Below are 12995 nucleotides of genomic sequence, written 5' to 3' on the forward strand. Positions count from 1 at the left end.
AAAAACCCAGGGGCAGAGCCCAAGATTATGTTGTGGAGCTGGGACAAGACTGGGGCCATGGGAGAAATTACAAATGGCTGTTCGGGAGCTCCAGGGTAACTGGGAGGGTTGGGGAGACCTAGATTAGAGCAAGAAATGGAAAGAGCAATAAAGGGATGGATACTCTACGCTAATGTTTAGGGAGTCAGTTTTGGTGGTTATACAAAGTAAAAGAAGATATTAAGAATTATGGGGTTGTTCCTCACTATTGCTAGAGAGGGGAACAGACAATTAATTCCTGGCACTGTGGTCTTGGATGCTTTGATGAACGAAGTGGCATTTTCCAAGGAAGCTGCCAGCCCAGGAAGCAGTAAGTAGCAAGATCAGGACAAAATAAAAAGCTGCTGTTCCCTCATCTGGGAATTGGAGGTCATATCCCTGACAACAGGAGTCCAAAATCAAATATTTATTGAATGTATACTATCTACCCTCAGTGGAGTTGTTAGTACATGGAAGCTTTCTTGTTATAACTAAATTAAATTACTGACACACTGTGTTCATTTTTGCAGGTTTCTTCTAGGATATTGTAATAGATAAAGAACTCAAAAAATTTTTTTCAGGAGGCGCAACACTGATATCATCCACTAATCTGCTAAGGGTGGGTAGAACCTGGTATAATGTATAACACAAAACCACATCTCTACTGGGAACCTGCTAATCTTTATTTCTCACCTCATTCTGTGTTTCTTTATAAGAAAAAGTCTCAAAGCAAAAGCAGACTGAAAGGTTTCTGCCCCTAATTCAGAGCTTGCTACACAAATGGATCTCACCTTAAAATGGGCCACAGATATTTATTGTGTGGCAAAAATTTTCAACTAAATCCTTTCAATATGGCAAATCATTTTAAATAATTTTAGTTGCTATATGAAAATTATATTCATAATATTTAACATTTTAATTCTCCTTCAAAAAATAATTTCCAACTACAGAAATTCATTTTAAAAACTGGAAATGTTAAAAGAGAAAAATATTTATTAACATAAACACAAGCTTTGCCAACTAGTAAGCAATTTTAAATATCATACAGCTAGTTTGTTTCTTGGCTTAATGGTTATTCCTTAGGGTAGATTCAGTAAGAAAAATGAAAGTTAAAATGAACCCTAGGAAAATAGCAAGGTTAACAAAATTTACAATGTTTCAGTCACCTGAGGTTGGTTACAACTATTACCCAAGGATAAGGACTAAAAAGTCCCCACCCCCTCACCATGAAAATTTTCAGCAAGTAATCAAACTACTAAAAGGCATTAAAGTACACATAATACTTTCTCAGTTTTTTTGAATAACACATTTTGGCTAAACTGTCCTCTATTTCACAGATTCTGAAAGTAATCCTATTAAGCTAAAGTCATCAAGATCTGTAATTTATAATGTATTCATCAAGGTTAATTGAAAATAAACCATTGGCAGCGTAAGAGTTCTGCATTTATTTGTATTCATTTTTCACATTTAAATAGTGCTTGGTGTCTTGAGATTTCAAATGACTTGTAAATTGAGTTATTTCTAAATCAAGTGGGATAAAATAAAATACTTTAACATGGGTTATAGAAGGTATCTGATAAAATAAGAAACACTGTTGGGGGAATCAATAGGTATAGTAATTCTAGTTAATTTAGGGTAGCATTATTAGCAATTTTTAGGAATTACATAAAGTTCTTAAGCTTTTCAAATATTTTGTTCTGAAAAGTTCTTACTAAGCACATGAAAATACAGAGATCTAAGATTTAAAGGGATGAAAATAACTAAGGATGAGTCATCTCAGCTAAGCAAATGGTTCAAAGGAAAGTTTAAAACTTCTTACAGAACATTATTTTTAAACTGGACAAGATATTTCTAATTTTAAAATATAAACATAGGACTTCCAGTTTTAGCTCCAACACATGTAGTGCTTAGATATTATCACTCCTGTCCTTACAAGAAAAAAAAATTCCTAACAAATTGAAAACCAGCAACTTTTCTTAGACCCACCACAGAACTGAGGACACAGAGCAAACTAGCCTCCTGAAATGTAGAGATTAGCTAATACAGAGAAGCAACCCAAGATCAGCCGACCTGGAGCAGAGGGCAATGGAGTAACATACTAGTAAGAAAACTTGAACAATGATTTTGACAAAAATTAAGTGAGACAATTTTGTGACTAGAGATCTAATCTCAGCAAGCCCTCCACAGTCTTGCAGTTTTACTTCTAGGAATCTCATCAGATTCTACTTGTGAGGATCTAAGAAAAAAATCTCCTCCCCTTTTGGCTAAGAAGAAAGAAAAACTAACTATTTGAAATATTCCCAGGAGTAAGAGCCAATAAAAATCTCCTCTCTTTTTGAGTAGGGGGAGGAGGAAACTAACCATTTTGAAATGCATTCAAGGAAAAAGTAACAGTTTTGAAATAAATTCATAATGTTCCTCATAACAAAAGTCAAGCCCCAAGAGAAAATTTATCATAGTCTTATATGTCCTGGGAGAGTAGAAATTAACTAGCTATAGGCCCTCAAGCCTTCCTGTTTCACCTAAAAGTAAAAACATAAAATAAGGGGGAGCCCTAAGAAATACTTCTGAAGAAGAAACCCAACAAAAGACTGAGATTAGAAAGATGGTGGTTTGCTGACAGTCACCAGGCCCGAGTCCTCACAAACCTGAAAGAAAACCTCAAGTTCCTGGGTGCATGGATAGGTGGCCAAGTTAGTCTGCTTTAAAAAAATAAAAAGAAGATGCTGCCAGTATAAGGACAGACCCGTGGCTAGAGAGAACCACCTCTAAATAAGCCTCTAAAAGCGCAAATCTGCTACAAGTGTGTGGGTGCTGACAGGGAAGCACTCCAATCCCATGCCACAACCAGAAGTTTTGTTGGTTGGTTTTTTGTTTAGTTTAGTTTTGTTTTTCCTGTCCGGACCTGAGTTGCTTCCTGTTTATAAGGGCCACCCAACATGCTAAACATCAACACACAGGACAAAGAGCTTTGTCTGAGCCACAGAGTCTCTCTGAGCCACAGGACACTCACTGGCCACTGAACTGCCCTAGGTACAAGAGAGACCAGCCAACAAACCATTTAGGTGAGCTAAACTCCCAAAGAATCAATGACCCAATGGAGAAGTGGGCAAATGAAATGAATAGAAAATTTTCAAAGGAAGAAGTACAAATGACCCATAAATACACAAAGAAATGATCAGCATCTCTTGGCCATAAAGGAAATGCACATCACAATTACATTAAGATTTCACCTCACTCCAGTCAGAATGGCTATCGTGAAGATCACAAACAATAATAAATGTTGGCAAGCACATAGGAAAAGGAACCCTTATAGACTGTTGGTGGCAATGCAAATTAGTACAATCACTATGGAAAACTGTATGGAGGCTTCTTAAAAAACTAAAACCAGAACTACCCTAAGATCAAGTGATACCATTCCTGGGCATATATCCTAAAGAATGTAAGTAGTGATACAATAAAGACACTTACACAGCCATGTTTATTGCAGCACTATCAAAAAGGTCAAGCTAGGGCAACAGCACAGATGTACTACAACTAAGGATGGATTGAGAAAATGTGATACACACACACACACACACACACATACACACACACACATAAACGCACACAATGGAATATCATTTAGCCATTGTTCTTTAGAAGAATGAAATTATGTTGTTTGCAGGTAAATGGATGAAACTGGAGATCATCATGTTAAGCAAAGTAAGCCAGGTTCAGAAAGACAAAGGTCACATGTTTTCTCTCATATGTGCAAGACAGATCCAAAAGATAAATACACATGGTTCCAATAGTGGGACTGTTTGAGGAGACTAAGGGTAGAAGGGAGAGGAAAAGAGAATGATAGAGAGTGGATCACATCTATATTACATCTATGTAGGAAGAAGGCATCACAAAACACATGGAAAGCTATTGAATAATAGAGAATAGGGGGAAAAGGTAAGGAAGAGTAATAGAGGGGTTAGACTGATTAAGGTAAGACATATTCACAAGTGAAATACCATGGTGAAACGTGTTTGAACAATATACACTTAAATAATGAAGGACAGGAACGTAAAACAGCCCCAGTTAGGGGGTGGTTACCAGTAAGAGGGGAAGAGTAAATGGAGTGGGCAAAGGAAGGTGAATATAGTCAATGAACTTTAAATACATAAATGAAGAATGAACATTAAAACCTGTTGAAATCATTTTAAGTAGGAGGGAATGGAGGATGAGGGAGAATGATGGTGGGGATAAATCCAACCAAGGTACATCGTAATATGGAAATATCACAATGAAATCCCCATACAACTAATATATGCTCATAAAAATATAAAAACGGCTGAGACTACAGAACACTTTCTCTTCCCCATACTCTTCCACCATTTCAACAGGATTCCAGTGCAGCAAAAATGGATCACAACTCAAATAGGTGCAAGACACAGACTCTATTAAAAAAATCTGTTCTTCAAGAAATTTGAAAACAGGGCAAGAAAAAGAAAAAACAAAAATCCAAAGGCACTAGATGAAACTGAAGCCTGTTGTAACCACACCTACACCAACATTAAGAATGGCTCAGGTCTTGGCTAGCTTAACATAAAACCTTACACTAAAGGCCTATTTACTTCAGTTCCTATTACCCAATACATCATATCCAACATTACAAAATTATAAGGCATGCAAAATAGCAAGAAAAACTGTCTGAAAAAGACAAAAGAAGTATCTGTGCTCAGATATGGCACAGACTTGGGAATTATCACATGGGGAATTAAAAATAACTATGAATAAACCAGGTCTGGTGGTGCACACCTGAAATCCCCGTACACAGAAGGCTGATACAAGAGGATCACAAGTTCAAAGCCAGACTGGATTACAGAGCAAGACCATGTCTCAAACAAAAACAAAAACTATGATTAATTTGTTACGAGATCTAATGGAAAAAGCAGACAACATGCAACACAGGTAGGTAATATATAGAACTCTAAGGAAGAATTAAAAGAAAACACTAGAAATCAAAATCACTATGACAAAAATGAAGAATATCTTTTAATGGATTCATCAGTAGATTGGACATGGCCAAGGAAAGAATTAATAAGCTTAAAAATATATCAATAGAAACCTCCCAAACTAAAATTCAGAGAAGAATTTCAAAAAGCACAGCAGAAAATCTAAGCATCATGGAAGAAAAATCACAAAAGGTATAATATATGCATAATTAGAATATCAAATGGAGAAAAATGAGACAAGAAATATTTGAAAGTACTTAGGAATAAACCTAATAAAACATTTGCATGTGAAAATTATGTAACACTATTGGAAGAAATCAAGGAAGATCTAAGTAAATGGAGAGATATTCAGTGCTTATGGTTTGGAAGACTTAATATTGTTAAGATGTCAATTCTTCCCAACTTGAGATAAAGATTCAATGAAACTCTAAATAAAATCCTAGGAAACTATTTTGTGGATACTAACAAATTGATTTTAAAGATTATATGGAAAGGCAAAAAACCCAGAGTGACCAACCCAAACTGAATAAAACATAGTCAAAGGAGTGATACTATCCAACTTTAAGACTTACTATTAAACTACAAAAAATGAAACAGCATGGTATTGGTGAATAAGAGACACATAGATCAATGAAATGTAATACAGCACAAAAATAGACTCAACATAAATACACTCAACAGATCTTTCACAAAGGAGCAGAGGCAATCCAATGGAAAAGCAGTCTTTTCTTTTTAACAAATGATGTGAGCTGTACATTTAAGAAAGAAGCTAGACACAGATCTAACTTCCACAAAAACTCACTCAAAGTAAAATTTTGCATTTTACTCCAAACAATAGCAAAATGACTCACCATAAAAGAAAAAATGGTTTAGTTGGACTTCATTAAAATTAAAAAACTCTCTGCTAGACGACATGATCCTATACCTTAAAGACCCAAAAAACTCTACTCAGAAGCTTCTAGACATCATCAATAGCTATAGCAAGGTAGCAGGATATAAAATCAACATAGAAAAATCATTAGCATTCTATACACTAACAATGAGCAAACTGAAAAAGAATGTATGAAAACAATTCCATTTACAATAGCCTCAAAAAAAATCAAATACCTAGGTGTAAACCTAACAAAAGATGTGAAAGACCTCTACAAGGAAAACTATACACTTCTGAAGAAAGAGACTGAGGAAGACTATAGAAAGTGGAGAGATCTCCCATGCTCATGGATTGGTAGAATCAACATAGTAAAAATGTCGATACTCCCTAAAGTAATCTACATGCTTAATGCAATTCCCATCAAAATTCCAATGACATTCATTAAAGAGATTGAAAAATCTACTGTTAAATTTATATGGAAACACAAGAGGCCACGAATAACCAAGGCAATACTCAGTCAAAAGAACAATGCAGGAGGTATCACAATACCTGACTTCAAACTATATTACAAAGCAATAACAATAAAAACAGCATGGTACTGGCACAAAAACAGACATGAAGACCAGTGGAACAGAATAGAGGACCCAGATATGAAGCCACACAACTATAAGCAACTTATCTTTGACAAAGGAGCTAAAAATATACGATGGAGAAATAGCAGCCTCTTCAACAAAAACTGCTGGGAAAACTGGTTAGCAGTCTGCAAAAAACTGAAACTAGATCCATGTATATCACCCTATACCAAGATTAACTCAAAATGGATCAAGGATCTTAATATCAGACCCCAAACTCTTAAGTTGATACAAGAAAGAGTAGGAAATACTCTGGAGTTAGTAGGTATAGGTAAGAACTTTCTCAACGAAACCCCAGCAGCACAGCAACTAAGAGATAGCATAGATAAATGGGACCTTATAAAACTAAAAAGCTTCTGTTCATCAAAAGAAATGGTCTCTAAACTGAAGAGAACACCCACAGAGTGGGAGAAAATATTTGCCAACTATACATCAGACAAAGGACTGATAACCAGAATATACAGGGAATTTAAAAAACTAAATTCTCCCAAAACTAATGAACCAATAAAGAAATGGGCACGTGAACTAAACAGAACTTTCTCAAAAGAAGAAATTCAAATGGCCAGAAAACACATGAAAAAATGCTCACCATCTCTAGCAATAAAGGAAATGCAAATTAAAACCACGCTAAGATTCCACCTCACCCCTGTTAGAATAGCCATCATCAGCAACACCACCAACAACAGGTGTTGGCGAGGATGTGGGGAAAAAGGAACCCTCTTACACTGTTGGTGGGAATGTAGACTAGTACAACCACTCTGGAAAAAAATTTGGAGGCTACTTAAAAAGCTGGACATCGATCTACCATTTGATCCAGCAATACCACTCTTGGGGATATACCCAAAAGACTGTTACTCCAGAGGCACCTGCACATCCATGTTTATTGCGGCACTACTCACAATAGCCAAGTTATGGAAACAGCCAAGATGCCCCACCACTGACGAATGGATTAAGAAAATGTGGTATCTATACACAATGGAATTTTATGCAGCCATGAAGAAGAACGAAATGTTATCATTTGTTGGTAAATGGATGGAATTGGAGAACATCATTCTGAGTGAGGTTAGCCTGGCCCAAAAGACCAAAAATCTATGTTCTCCCTCATAGGTGGACATTAGATCAAGGGCAAACACAACAAGGGGATTGGACTATGAGCACATGATAAAAGTGAAAGCACACAAGGGAGGGGTGAGGATAGGTAAGACACCTAAAAAACTAGCTAGCATTTGTTGCCCTTAACGCAGAGAAACTAAAGCAGATACCTTAAAGCAACTGAGGCCAATAGGAAAAGGGGAACAGGAACTAGAGAAAAGGTTAGATCAAAAAGAATTAACCTAGAAGGTAACACCCACGCATAGGAAATCAATGTGAGTCAATGCCCTGTATAGCTATCCTTATCTCAACCAGCAAAAACCCTTGTTCCTTCCTATTATTGCTTATACTCTCTCTACAACAAAATTAGAAATAAGGGCAAAATAGTTTCTGCTGGGTATTGAGGGGTGGGGGAGAGGGAGGGGGCGGAGTGGGTGGTAAGGGAGGGGGTGGGGGCAGGGGGGAGAAATGAACCAAATACCATTCAATGTATGCACATATGAATAATAAAAGAAAAATGAAAAAAAAAACTCTCTGCTAAAGACAGTATTAGAAAAAATGAAATGATATGCTATAGATTAGGAGAAAATATGTACAAAACACATTTCTAGAGAGTGTTACCACCGAAAATAGCACAATAGGGAAATCTAGGACTCCACCCCTTCACAGAAACAATGAATGAGCCTCAAAGAAGCATAAGAACCAAATTTTCCAGAACTCTTCTACTGAAAAGTTTATAAGAATCAGGGAAAGGTTTAGTGAAGGAGGCTGCTGCTTGTGATAAGAAAGTGCTGTCCATTTTAAACTACATAACTTCCCCCACATACTATATCTATGGCATATGAAGAGACTAGAAATAGAAGGCAATGCCGTCAATCTGATAAAAAATTTTTCTTTTTTCTTTTCTTTCTTTTTATTTGAGATAAGGTCTTGCTATGTTGCACAAGCTAGTCTGGAACTCCTGTGCTCAAGGGGTCCTTCTACTTCAGGCTCCTCAGAGACTAAAGGCATATGTCACCATGCCTGGTTAAGGAAACTTTTTAACAATCACAAATAACATCATGCACACTCAATGGTAATGGTAATGGTAACTGAAAGCCTTCCTCTAAACATCAGAAACAAGATAAAAACACCCAGTTTCCCCACTTCAATTCAACTTTGCACTTGAAATTCTAGCCACAGAAATTAGGCAAGGCAAAGACATAAAAAGGGTCCAACTTGGAAATGAATAAGTAAAACTATACTTTCTCACAAATGTTATCTTATGCACAGAAAATCCTAAATATCCCCAAAAAACCTATTAGAGCTAATAAACACATTTAGCAAAATTGCAGAATACAAGATCAAAACACAAAAAGCAGGCCTCAAAATGTTGAACATATAGTTATCATATTACCTAGGAATTTTACTCCTAGGTATATATATATCCAAAAGTACTGAAAACAAGTACTTGGATTCTTATATATGAATGTTCATAGTAGCATTATAATGGAAACAAACCAAGTGTCCATCAGCAAATGAATGAATAAACAAAATGTTTATTCATTGTATACATACAATGAAGTACTATCCAGCAATAAAGGAATGAAGTTCTGATATTAGCTACAACATGGATGAACCTTGAAAACATCATGCTAAGTAAAGGAAACCAGACACAAAAGGACAAATTTGTACTATTCCAATAACATGAAATATCCAAGAATAAGCAAAATCATAGAGACAGAAAGTAGACTGAAGTTACTAGGTACTAGGGTAGGGAGCACTGAGAAGTTATTGCTTAATTAGTACAAAGTTTCTATTTAATGTAACAAAAAGTTTTGAAAATAGTGTTGATTTTACATATTCTTTGTAAATGTGCCACTGAATTCTATGTGCAGAAAATGTTAAAATGGCAAATATTATGTGATATGATGTATATAATATATATAATCACAATAAGAGCAGTATTGCTGCACATTAGCAAAAAAAAAAAACCCAACCCCCCCCAAAGGAAATTAAAACAGCAAATTCTTTACAATAGCATCCAAATGAATAAAATATTTAGAGATAAGTCTAACCAAGGGAGTGAAACACTAGCATCCTGGAAACTACAAAATAAAAATTGCTAAAAAGAAGTTAAAGAAGACTTAAATAAATTAAAAGATCCCATATTCATGGATCAGCAAAATTTACACTTAAAATGACAATATCACTCCAAAGCAATCTACAGATTCTATGCAATCTCAATCAAAACTCCAATAGCGTTTTTTCCAAGAATGGAAAAGGTAATCCTCAAATTTATATGGTATTTCAAGGAGCCTTCGGTAGCCAGAAGGCTCCTTGAAAAATTGGAGGGCTCAAACTTCCCTATTTCAAGTTACTACAAAGCTACAATAATCAAGATACAGTGGTACCGACATAGAAATAGGTACATTGTCCACTAGAATAAATTGAGAGTCCACAAATAAACCCACATCTATAGCCAAAGAATTGTCTCACCAACAAATGGTGCTAGGACAACTGGATATCCACCTGCAAAAGATGACAATGAGACTGGATCCCTATATCACACCACATACAAAAATCATAAAAATATTAACTCAAAATAAATCAATGGCCTAATATATATATGAGCTAAAACTATACTACTATCCTATAAGAAAAAATCAGGTGCAAACACTCATGACCTTGGACTTGGCAATATTTACATAAACATAAGCACAAAAAAGATAAATTGTACATCATCAAAATAAAATCTTTTGTGCATCAAAAGACACTCCCAGACTGGGAGAGCAACAGCTCTCTATTTTGTCCTTTGCTTTTGATTCTCTAATTTAATTCAGTATTATTATTTATTGAACACTCATAGAATATCTCCCAATATGTGGACTGTTCATAGCTTTGTAACAGTAGCTATCTTGAGAATATATATCACCTACTATTCAAAACAAACAAAAGCTTCTCATAGTCACAAGAAAGCAGCCACAAAAATCAGCACTTACCTGTCATAGGCTCCAATTTTTCTTTGCACAAACTCTCTTTACTCAAGTTCTAATCAAATCTCTCCCTTTTTTCTTTTGGTGGTGTTGGGGGTGGAACCCAGGGTTTTTTGCATGCTAGGCAAGTGCTCTAGCATGCTGAAGCTGCATCTCCAGACCTGAATCTCCCTATTTTGACTTCATTCAATTCTCTCTAACTTGTGATCATGACTAGTTTGGGCTTCTGCTCAGAAGTGTCCTATAAAGCATGCCTCCCCTATCATAGGTAAAACACACATACAAATAAAAAGAATATTAGTAATGAGTATCTGTAGGGTAAAGGTCCAAACCAGACTATCTTCCAAATGTGAATAGTCATAAGGAATCATAAATATAAGTTTATAAGTTATTGGTAAGAGTTTTCATATACATGCCAAGTATGTATATATAACAATAAACAGAAGCTGTCAAAAAACAGTACTAGCTGTATTTTTCTTTTTTTAACTGGACATCATTTATTTTAGTAAATTAAGAAATATGGTCTTTGGCCTGGAATAGCCCATTGCCCATTGTATTGTGTTCACAAAGGACAAGACCATACCCATTTATAAACTTGACCTCTGAACTCTTATTACACAGATTAAAACAGTGACATTCTTTCATACTTGCTCAAATATACAATATGCTAAGAATTATGTAATTATATATACACCCACACATAACCTTTTCAAAAAGATACCCAATCTATGCTTAAGTAACCAAACAGACATATTTGTAACTAATCATACATTTTATAAGCATTTCACTAAAATATTAAAGGTATACACAATATATTGGCATGATTATTTTATATAAAATGGGTACAATAAGGATGTATAATTCATTCATTTGATCCTATACTGTAAATCTTACAAGAAGCATCAAATTCTCTACTTTTGTACAATGGGACATAGATTTGAAGGTCTGATTTTAGCTGGAAAAGGATATACTATAACAAGTCTAATGACTAAGCAGCTGCAGATTCTAAAAAGAGTTTTATATTATTTTGAGTTAAGCACTAATTTATGTTTTAAATTTTCCATCCTGTGATATCTTTTTAGGTGCATGAAAAGAAAAAGCAACAATATTTAGAATGCAGGTTTGTAAGTCCCTCATTTAGTGAAAGTCAATAAAAAGAGAAAAATTTTAGATGTATCTTCATTTACAACAATTTCATGGGTTATTTTTTAAAGTATTCTTCTATCTCTTCAGAAGGACTTTAAGCCAAATGAGGACAAGAAAACCATGGTTCTGCGCAGCAAAAGAAACAGTCGCTAAAGAGATAAGCCTACAGAATGGGAGAAAATCTTTGCCAGCTATACATCTGACAAAAGAATTATAGCCAGAATATACAGGGAGCTCAAAATACTAACCCCACAAAGAATCAACAACCCACTGAATAAATAGGCAAATGAACTGAACAGACAATTCTTGAAAGAATAAGTACAAATGGCCAATAAATATATGAAGAAAGGCTCAACATTCTTGGCCATAAAGGAAATGCAAATTAAACAACGAGATTCCACCTCACTCCAGTCAGAATGGCTATCATCAATAACACACACAACAAATGCTGGCAAGGATATGGGGGAAAAAAAAGGTACCCTTATACCCTGTTGATAGGAATGAAAATTAGTGCAACTGCTATGGAACGCATTATGGAGAGTCCACAAAAAAACTAAACACAGCTGGGTGCCAGTGGCTCACATCTGTAATCCTAGCTACTCAGGAGGCAGAGATCAGGAGGATTGTAGTTCAAAGCCAGCCCAGGCAAATAGTTTGCAAGACCCTATCTCAAAAATACCCTTCACAGAAAGGGCTGGCGGATTGGCTCAGGGTGAAGACCGTGAGTTCAAGCCACAGTACCACAAAAAAAAAAAAAAAACCTCTACAATCCAGCGATATCATTCCTGGGCATATAGCCGAAGAAATGTGGATACCCATGGGAGGGGGGAAGGGTGAAGGTGAGATAAGATGGTGGATATATTTTATATTCATGTATGAAAATAAAGTAATGAAACCTGTTGAAATTGTTCTAAGAGGGGAGGGGGGATTGGGGAAAATGATGGAGGGGGTGCATCTAATTATGACATATTCTAAGCATATATGAAAATGTCACAATGTATCCCCCTGTACAACTATTATATGCTAATAAAAACATGGTTTATTCATCCTTGTAACTCAAAACAACCTACACATGGCCACTAGAAATCAGAGTTCATGTAAAGAATAGGTTTCCCAAGGGCCTAGAGATGCCCATTCTCATCTACTTTCCTTCTGGTCTATCTTGCAGGTGCTAAAAGTATGTATTATGAAAACCAAGCACACATAACAACTATATCTTAACAAACCAGTAAACAGAATAAGAACAATATATTCAACTAATAAATTTTATGTTTAC

At 35.5% G+C, this 12995-nt stretch overlaps 1 protein-coding gene across 2 annotated transcripts in view; it reads right to left on the reverse strand.

Moving 5' to 3' along the window:
- The window catches only part of Cdkl5 (cyclin dependent kinase like 5), a 165589-nt gene that overhangs the window by 88824 nt on the left and 63770 nt on the right, over window positions 1-12995 (reverse strand). The gene's annotated exons all lie outside the window — the stretch shown is intronic.

Source organism: Castor canadensis, chromosome X (genome assembly GCF_047511655.1).
Source record: "Castor canadensis chromosome X, mCasCan1.hap1v2, whole genome shotgun sequence".
Taxonomy (NCBI): Eukaryota; Metazoa; Chordata; class Mammalia; order Rodentia; family Castoridae; genus Castor; species Castor canadensis.